The 10,786-nt window shown below is 42.5% G+C and overlaps 2 pseudogenes; both read right to left on the bottom strand.

Moving 5' to 3' along the window:
- Positions 1-412: 412 nt before the first annotated feature.
- Positions 413-3,738, bottom strand: LOC133887020 (probable LRR receptor-like serine/threonine-protein kinase At3g47570; annotated as a pseudogene).
- A 1,872-nt stretch (positions 3,739-5,610) lies between these two features.
- On the bottom strand, positions 5,611-10,674 carry LOC133887316 (receptor kinase-like protein Xa21; annotated as a pseudogene).
- Between the last annotated feature and the right edge of the window lie 112 nt (positions 10,675-10,786).

Raw genomic sequence — 10,786 nt, 5'->3', positions numbered from 1 at the left:
GCTGTTGCATTTTACAATAATTTTTTAACTTCTTAACACATTACTTCTCAAAAAAGCTACTCTTAGATAGTTTCTCAGCTTCAGCAAACCCGTTTGTTTGGACTTCTGACAGAAGCAGAAGCTAAAAATAACGTGAAACAAACAGATCCTTAGATCACGATGGACCAAACCTCACCACCCTGATCTGTCACTGTAAAAGGCCCAGTCTGAGCTCAATTTTTGGCACTTTTCCTCAATTCTTACGACAAGCAGTAGAGATGTCGAGCATGCATTACCGTTAAGCTTTGCTTTGTGTTATCTCTAGTTTGCATAACCAAATATGTGATCCCGATGCTTTATCATGCTCATACTTTGCTCACCTCCCAAACAATAGATGGTTACAGATTATCTTCTTCAGGGTAAGCACTGGGCCAAATACTTGTTGTAAAATTAAGCAAACTAGCAAACACGTTTCAGTTTGCTTTATCAGCGGTACTACTGACACTACATAAAATGTACCGCATGCAACACCCCGTATTTGTAACAAGGAGAAGTACTTTCTTACAAAGACATTTGTCACGTAATAAAAAGAACCACCACGTATGTGTGTATCCGAAAGGGTAATGATCTCACTTAACAGCAATCGGCACACACATTCTATGTGTGTGTTGATAACTTTTCAGTAAATTATTCAGAAACTACTAAAATTACTGAACTGCTTCTTCAGTTTCAGTTACCCCTGAGATACGCATCCTCGATCCCATGCAGCCTTGCAGCCACCTCCTGCATGCTGATGCGCTCGCTGGGGGACGTCTTGGTGCAGCAGAATCCAATGCTCAGCACAGACTGCAGTCTCTCCTTGCAGAGGTCCAGCTCTTGCAGCAGCTGTGGGTCAACGATCCGCAACACATTGTCAGGGAAGTTGATCTCTGTGAACATTGCAATGCTCATCCCATCCTTGAACATGTCGTCCGTCGGCCTCCTTCGGAGGAATATCTCGAGGAGAACAACTCCGAAGCTGTAGACGTCCAAGGCGGTAGAAACTTGACCACCCCCTGCGCATTCTGTAGATTGCAGATAGGAAGGGTTCAGTTCAAATAGATATAGGAATTATGGAAATACATAATTATTTTTGCTAGATAACACAACATAAAAAAGGGACAGACAATACCTGGAGCAACATATCCAATGGTTCCATTGATTGCAATTGACGAAGTTGAAACCGAGTCGACAAAAGAGGGTGTAGCGGAATCAAATTTGAACCTTGCTAGACCAAAGTCTCCAACATGAGCTACCATATTAGCATCCAGAAGAATGTTGCTAGGCTTCAGATCACAATGAACAATAATTCTTTGGTTGCTATGCTGCAGGTACTCCAATGCATCTGATACATCAACCATAATGCTTAACCTTTGGGCCAATATAATGTGGTCCAAATTTGAAGAGTTTTCATTATCTCCAGTTGAGTATAGCACTTTGTATAAGTCCCCTCTTGGCATGAATTCGTATATTAGAGCTTTGAAATCATTTCCTTCAGAATCGATACTTGAGCATGCAGTAAGGATAGGAACTAGATTGCGGTGCCTCACATTTCTCAAAGCATTGCATTCTGCAATGAAGCTCTGTTGTGCCCCTCCTGTCTCTAGGCTGAAAACTTTGACAGCAACCACATTTCCATCTTCAAACAACTCAACTCTGTACACAGAACTGTATCTTCCTCTGCCGATTAAATTGGATGCAGAGAATCCATCAGTCGCTCTGGCAAGATCATTATAAGAAACTTTGGGAAAATTCCTACCAAAAGAAGGGAGGGACATAAACTTTCGCTCTTGTCTTTTCCTGCACAATAGCAAGAAAATTGTAATGATCATAGCTAGTGATGCCACGCTTGCTAATGGGATAACTACTTTGAAAACTATCGATCGCATGTGCTTAGTTGTAGAACTTGGAGGTGTAACAGTGCATGTTGGTAGGTGTAGAACTGCTGGCCTCAAGATACTGCAGACTACCAATAGACTCTGGTATAGATCCTGATAAGTGGTTGTGAGACATATTGAGTATTTCCAAGCTGCGTATGTTGCCTAGTGATGCTGGAATACTGCCGATAAGATAATTCTGGTCCAGCTCAATATCTTTCATACTTTCACAATTACCCAGTGTATCTGGAATAGTATTGGACAATTTATTTGACGAAAGAAGTAGATGTTCTAGTTGTTTGGCATTGCCTATTTCAAGAGGGAGTGGCCATTGAAAGATAACCAAATATATGTTATTGTAGGAATGTTGAAAATCTCCTTTGGTATCGTACCATGTAGATTGGTATTGGAAATTCCCAATGCTTCGAGGACTTTGAGGTTTCCCAGGCTTGGGGTATCTTCCCATTCAACTGGTTATAGTCTAGAAAGAGCGCTGTCAATTGAGATAAGTTTGAGAGGGAGGATGGAATATACCCAGTAAAGACGTTGTTATCTAAGTCTAATTCTTGCAAGTTTCTCAAAGTTCCTAGCCATTCTGGAATGGCACCTGTGAATTGATTTTCTCCGAACGATATAGAATTCAGGCTACGAAGGTTTGCTATACCGGTAGGAAAATACCCCGATATTCCATTGCTTCCAAGATACAACACTTGAAGCCCCATGGAAAAGTTGCCAAATGAACTTGGTATCTCTCCTTCGAGCTGATTCCCATACAATGCCAAAATACGCAGCTTAGTGCAGTTGTTTAGGCTATACATGAAATCCCAGTCTTGCTTGTCATGTGCCTGGAATTGATTTTCTTCCAAATTCAACACGGCGAATTCCTTTAGTTTTCCGATAGAACTAGGCACGACCCCAGTGAAATTATTAGATGACATTTCCACCTCGAAAAGCTTAGTCGCATTTGTCAATGAACCTGGGATATGCCAATTAAAGTGGTTGTTAGATAAGTCAAAAAACTGTAGATTGGGCAATGAACTACCAAGATTAGATGGCAACTCTCCATTCAGATAATTGAAGGCAAGACTTAGTTTAACAAGAGAAGATAAATTAAGGATGGCTGGTTGAAACCTTCCTGATAGCTTATTTCCAGCAGGGTCAAAGAACTGTAGCATGGGCAGCTTCCCAATTTCACTAGGGATTTCTCCATTAATCTGATTCAAATGGAAACGGAGTAGAGTTAACGTTGTGATGTTAGAAATGGAAGGGGGAATTGTTCCAGTGAGATTATTAATGTAAATCTGCAACTCATGTAGGCGAGGGGGCAGATTGGCATATGTAGGCATTTGTCCAACAAGGTGATTGCCATCAAGCCATAGAATCTTGAGACTGGAACAATTTGCAAAGTCAGGTATCTCACCTTGAAGTGTGTTATTACTAAAGTAGAGATACCGGATACGACGCAAGTGACCAAGGGATGGAGGGATTTGTCCAGTGAACACATTGTTTGGAAGGGATAGGTAGTTTAGGAACGTTAGGTTTCCAATGGAAGGAGAGACGTTCCCCACTAAGCCTCGGTTTCCAAGGTTAGAGAAGTGACACAGCGTGGATTCTTCCTCCTGCATAAGACACCTTCCCAATTGCAGAAGTGGGTGCTATCATTCCAAGACATCAAGGCTTTCTGTGGGTCGAGACTGATTGCCTTCTTGAACTCAATTAGTGACAGCCGATCTGTCTCGTTTCCATATAAGGAGCTGCAGATGACGACTTGTGCACTGAAAGCCATGAGCAAAACCAAGAGAAACTGTCCGACAATAGTACTAACCGACATGGTTGCTTAGGTACCCTGATCAACGAAGTGAAATTTTAGATAGTCAAGAAAAATTCGCATTTAGAAGAAAGAACTTTTGTTGCATGTGGAGTACCTGGATTTTTTCTAACCCCCCCCCCCCCCCAGCTTTTCCCTTCGTTGGAACTCACGTTATTTTCGATCGTCCAGCAGTGTTGAACACAAGTGTAAGTTTCCACTGCAGGAGGAGTGGATGATTATCAAGTATAGCTGCCATTCAGAGTTGAGAATGTGCTTCAGAACCTTACAATTCTTGCAGACAAGGATGACACATTATTGAAAACAAATGCCTCAAGCAAGTCAAAAGAAAGGGGACATCTAGCTGCGGCTGATCTATCATACAAACGGCTTCAGAACTTTTCCGACCTCGTAGTGTATCTCATATATTCGGTACTTAGCTATGGGGTATTAGGAAGGACTTGAAACCACAAGTTCTGCTAGGGGCAGCTGCTACTTGCTGGTCGTTATAGTTATATAGGAATGATATCGTGTTTGATAAGAGACATATTTCTTCTCCTTTGCAGGTTATCTACCAATATACTCACTGGCTCCGTACCTGGGCTATCTTACAGAGGCCGGGTTTTCGGGATTTGGTTGCTCAAGCGTGTCAGCACTTGGAGCAGGTGGTCAGGGAGTTTTTTACCTAGGTGTATGGGTGGCGGCCTAGTCGGAGAATCAACCCGCCTTAGTAAATCATGTTTCCACCTTTGATAAACTTTCATGGTGTTTTCTCTTTTCCTTTTTTTTTGGCTATGTGCATCTTAGTTATGTAGAAGCTGAGAGTGTTCTCAGCACGATTGTATCACCTTAATATAATTGTCTGAGTTCAACAAAAGCTTCCTTTATCTAAAAAAGATGTGGCTGATCTACTCAATTCAAGAACACAAACTAGTTTTTGTTGGAAATACTCACATTTTAGTGATTATTTTAATTCCTAAATCAATTATCAAGAAGATGGCAGCAATTATACTAGATCCACACATTAGAACCAGTATCAACGTATTGTAACACCCAATTTATCACTTTACAAAAAATATAAAAATAAAACAAATCTCTCTCTCCTCTATCTCTCTCCCCAACCCGCCTCTGCACCGCCGCCGCCGTGCTCGGCGATGCAGCACCGATAACCACCCTACCCTCCTTGTCCACCACCCTTCTCATACCGCCCTACTACACAGTCCCTGCCTCCTGCAGATCCCACGCCCTGTAGCCACACCGCACTACGCCGTCGTCCTCCCTTTCCTCCGTCAGCTATAAAACCCGGCTAGGCCCCTCTCCCTTGCCGCATCCTCCTTCCCCGGCACTACCACCACCACCTCTGCGCCACCAGATCCCGACCCTCGTCGCTACCAAACCTCTAAGCTCGCCCTCCGCCGGTGAGCCTGCTTCCCTCTCTCCCTACCTCCCTCTCCACCTGAGCCACCCAATCCTAACCCTAACAAACACCGACGTGTACCCGAATTCACGGGCAGGATTGCCATTCCTAATATGTAGTTTGCAAAACCAAATATGTGATCCCGATGTTTTTATCATGCTCATACTTTGCTCACCTCCCAACCAATGAATTGTTACAGATTATCTTCTTCAGGGTAAGCACTGGGCCAAATACATATATGTTGTAAAAGCAAACTAGCAAACACGTTTCAGTTTGCTTTTATCAGCAGTACTACTGACACTACATAAAATGTACCGCAGCACCTTGCTATTTGTAACAAGGAAGTACTTTCTTACTAAGCCATTTGTCACGTACGCAATACAAAGAACCACCACGTGTGTATCCGAAAGAGTAATGATCGATCTCACTAAACAACAACCGGCACACACATTCTATGTGATGTGAGTGCTGATAACTTTTCGGTAAATTGTTCAGAAATTTACTCTAAGATATGCATCCCTGATCCCATGCAGCTTGGTAGCCACCTCCTGCATGCTCATGGGCTCGCTGGGGGATTGCATTGTGCAACACAATCCAATGTTAAGCGCAGAGATCAGACATCGTGCACCTTTTACCTTGACAGCTTCTGGAGTTTCTTGGCAGGGGTACAGTTCTTGTAGCAGCTGGGGATCAATAATCTCCAATATCGTGTGTATACCCCGGGGAACAAAACAAGCCCGGAAGGTCACTTAGACTAACCTACAAATCTGCCGAAAGTTAAAAGAAAATTTCAGCAGCACATCTCCTGAAAGTAGAGGTATAACAGACAACAACAATTCAGACAGAACAGATATAGAATATCACACTAGCAATATAAAGATCCTAGCAAACAAGGTACAAACCTCGACTATACAACTTTACCACCACAAACTCACTATATACATTACAGGGCAAAAGACAATATCTAACAAGACATCAAGTTTAGCCTAAGAGAGAAGGTGAACACGCAGGCGACGTGTAGCTACCCATCCCGCAAGCGATTGACACCTAAAAAGAACCTGGAAAGAAAGCACGGATGAGAGTCAAAAATCTCAGCAAGTGAATGGTACTTTAAAAAAAAGCTATTTAGCCACAGTTGAATATGCAAATATTTCTAAATAGAAACTAGTAATGAAACAGACTACCAACACTAGGAGAAACAACTATGATTAAGTAAGTCCAACGGTAACATTAATCATTTTAACATTCGGTTGGTATAAGCCTTCAGAGCAGCATATATATATATATATATATATATATATATATATATATATATATATATATATATATATATATATATATATATATATATATATATATATATATATATATATATAGAGAGAGAGAGAGAGAGAGAGAGAGAGAGACACACACACACACACGCACAAGCCAACTAAAGAAAATAAGATCTTGATACGAATAACTCATTGAATTTCATAAGAATACATAACCATGCACATAACATGCTCTCCTCACCCTTACCTCTCCTCGGGTAACGTAAGGGTGTGCACCGTACCCCTCCTCGGGTAACATACGGTGTTATACCGGTACGGTCGCGGCCAGAAGACGACGACAAACTTCCAATGCATGAGATGTATATGTATGACGTGCTTCAAGCATAACCAACAACATAACTCCCGGAATATGCTTGAGACTTCAAAAAAATATTGCATAAAACAATAATGAACAACTGCAGAATGGCATATCGTGCTTACTGCACTTCATAAATCAATAATCGAGTAAACTTCTGGAAAAGTAAACAACATAGTAACCAGCTCATAATCAGTTATTCAGATTAGATGAATGCATTGTAATTAAAAGAATGTAGGCAACCCAATAATAGATTAAAGCGTAGTCATTCGCTACCTTCACTTGCCTTCACCGACGATGAAGCCGGGTACTAGTCATGACGTGAGGTGGCACCACCTGAACAAACACACCATTAGCACAACGACAAAGTAAAAGAGGACGCACGCTAATACGCCAAAACCCAGCGTTCGACAACCGAAGGCTTCAAAAGACATCTACCAACTAGCTTGCTAGACGCCAAGTAAGACCCCCCTCTAGCTCAGACAAAGAGCGAAGAATAAGCCACAACGTACGGCTAAACCTCACCGGACACCGACCCTAAATAGCCAAAAGCACATAAACCACTTACCCAAAAAGAACAACGCCCACGCCATCGGTACGCCTATAACATGAACTACAACTTCCATTGTAGATACACACTCGCGACCAATACTGGTTAGGTCTCAAATTTAAAATGACGCGCTACTCACTAACTGGGCCAACAATACACTTAACCGACAACGCGGACAACTAAACTCAATCACCTACAAGCATCTAAGGACTACGGAGGAGTCACCTTTTGAGCGGAACCGCAAACCGGCGAGGAAAAATCAGCAAACCCGCGGATGGCCTCCTCCTCCCTTCTTCTTCTTCTTTTCTTCTTTTCCTCTCTTTTCCTTCCTGCTTTCTTCTTTGGCCGACCGGCCAGCCAGTCCCCTCCCTGCTTCTTCCTCCCCACCACGCCCCCTTGCTCCCCCTCCCTCCCCACCACCGACCGGCCGCACTCTGGCCAGCAGTCGATGGCTGGGCGCGGCGGTTGCGGGAGGCGGTGGTGCGAGGCGACGGGGGGGGGGGGGTGGGGGGCTTGGGATGCTGTAGCGGCGGCGGCCGGAGGCGGGCGAGCGGCTGGAGGCTGCGGCGACTGCCCAGGGAGCGTGGGCGATGAGTGCGGGTGGGATCGGGTGGGAGCCGATCCCACCGAACCTTATCCCCTCTTTTTATTTTATTTTTTTTGTTTTAACCAACGGTCTAAATTTATTGGACTCATCACGAATTCACTAAGCGCCCAAACACAACGGTAGATAGCAAAACAGATTCATCTTGACGAGATCTACGCATCCACGGTCTCCGATCGTCCAACCAAGCAACGGTTTAGAAAGTCACATTATTATTATTATTATTATTATCGGGTATTACATCCTGTCAAGGAAGTTGATCTCTGCCAACCTTGCAATGTTCAATCCGTCGTTAAATATGTCATCTGTTGGCTTCCTTCGGATGAATGTTTCATGGAGAACAACTCCGAAGCTGTAAACATCTGCGGCTGTTGAGACTTGGACACCACCTGCACACTCTGTAGATGGTGTAATATATGAAGAGTTCAGTTCCAATTCATATGTTCAAGAGTGTAAATAAAAATATACGGCAACATAATACAAGATGAAATTATCCACGACCTGGAGCGACATATCCGATGGTTCCCCGTACTGCAATCGAAGAGGTTGGGTTTGTATCACCGAGAGATGATGCTGTCGGATCGACTTTGAATCTTGCAAGGCCAAAGTCTCCTACGTGAGCTGTTATGTTCTCATCTAGAAGAATGTTGCTAGGCTTCAGATCACAATGAACAATAGTTCCTTGGTTGCTATGGTGCAGGTATTCCAATGCATCTGATACATCAACCATAATGTTTAAAGCTCTTTTATGGTGGTCTATAATACCTAGAGGTATGAGGTAGTATAAATCTAATCCGACGATCCGCGTAGTTAGATTTTTTAATAATTATGGTAATTTTGTTAAAATTACCCATCATATTTTTGCTAATAGAAAGATCGACGTCGCAAACGTCGGATCGCTAACCCTAACCGATGGGTAGCAAATGAACTCTCATACCAAATGCAGATTAAAAAGTTAAAACTGAAATATTACTCTATTTAGAGACATATAACTGCAGTTAATTAGTTTATGTCACATATTTTTCTCCCTAAAATAACCCTAATACTACTATACTACTCACATATACTACCTATACTACCGGTAAGAAATAAGTAGTATCCTAGCTAATTTGAACGGTTGGACTCTAAAAATAGATGATCATATTAATTTTAGACCACCGTAAAATTTCTCAGTGTTTAACCTTTGAGCCAGTGTAATGTGGTTCAAATTTGAGGAGTATTCATCATCTCCGGTTGAGTATAGCAATTTGTACAAGTCCCCTCTTGGCATGAATTCGTATATTAGAGCTTTGAAATCATTTCCTTCGGAATCGATACTTGATCATGGCCGGTGCTTCTTGATGAATGCTTTCTCCCGGGATGTTGTTCGTCTCCCGCCTCCTTCCGCTGCTACCCATTTGCTGCAGAAATATCAGAGGGCAACCTTCGGGCACCAGATGGCAGGCTGATGAATCCAACATGGCTCTTCCCTTCTGAATGAACTGCTGCTGATCAACTTTGATCCTGATGAGTCTGAATGAATCGGATACACTTGTAGGAAATCTATAGTTCTGTAGTGCTCATATGGACTGCTGCAAAGAAGCAAAAGAAGGCTACATGATGAAGTTCTATAGTCATGACGTGTATCAAACTGAAATGGAAGAATTTAATAGTGTTCTAAAAGACATGTATGCATGTATTGATGGACGACATAATTGTCATTTTGGTTACTGTATCGAGTTATGGATTGCTTAATGCTTCTTTAGTTCTTTTGTCTTGTTGGTGACAGTACATTGACGGTGTCCTGTTGGTTGAACATGATCTCTTTCTCTGAAAATGCAATGATGTTAATTAGCTAGGCTGCTAGGTTTGTTCAGATAAGGTAATGAGATGTGATCTCTTTGTATCAAATCTGTTGGCTAGCGATTTAGCTATGCCATCTAGTTAATGAGATGTGATCCTATAAAATGAGATGATGTATCTTTTGCTATTTTATTATGTATTTTAGTATTTTAGAAATATGCTACAAGTTTAATCAGATGATAAACGTGCTACAAAATGGTAAATAGTGCACCCAAAATAGTTGAGGGTATTACAGACTTTTAACATGTACAAACAGCAATCCAATCAACCCAGAATTCAAATTACCAAAAAGCCCTTAGCTTTTGGACCCCTAGCTTTCCACAATCCAGAATCCAAAAACTGTTTTTCAGAATCTACAGCTGAAACAAGACCTTAGTTGCTATGGTGCAGGTATTCCGATACATCTGATACATCAACCATAATGCTTAACCTTTGAGCCAATGTAATGTGGTTCAAATTTGAAGAGTTTTCATCATCTCCGGTTGAGTATAGCAATCTGTATAAGTCCCCACTTGGCATGAATTCGTATATTAGAGCTTTGAAATCATTTCCTTTGGAATCGATACTTGATCATGCAGTGAGGATAGGAACTAGATTGCGGTGCCTCACATTTCTCAAAGTATTGCATTCTGCAATGAAGCTCTATGGTGCCCCTCTAGTCTCTAGGCTGAAAACTTTGACAGCAACCACATTTCCATCTGTTTCAACTCACCTCTGTACACATAACCGTATCTTCCTCTGCCAATTAAATTGGATGCCGAGAATCCATCAGTCGCTGTAGCAACATCGTTATAAGAAACTTTGGAAAAATTCCTACCAAAAAAGGGAGGGACATAAAATTTCTCTTCCGACCACGCCAGCTCGCCGACACGCGGGCCCACACTGCCCCTTCGTGAACCTCCCGTCGCCCGTGTCCTCACGCTCGTCCATACCTCCCTGTCTCCCCTCTCCTGGTCTCTCGCTGTCCTATCGCATCAGCGCCGAAGTGAGCACCACAAGTAGCACGTGCGCGCGAGGAACCTGCCGTCCAGCCGTCCAGGTC

The sequence above is a fragment of the Phragmites australis genome, chromosome 12 (genome assembly GCF_958298935.1).
Source record: "Phragmites australis chromosome 12, lpPhrAust1.1, whole genome shotgun sequence".
NCBI classification, from domain to species: domain Eukaryota; kingdom Viridiplantae; phylum Streptophyta; class Magnoliopsida; order Poales; family Poaceae; genus Phragmites; species Phragmites australis.
This window is presented reverse-complemented; position numbering and strand designations above follow the sequence as displayed.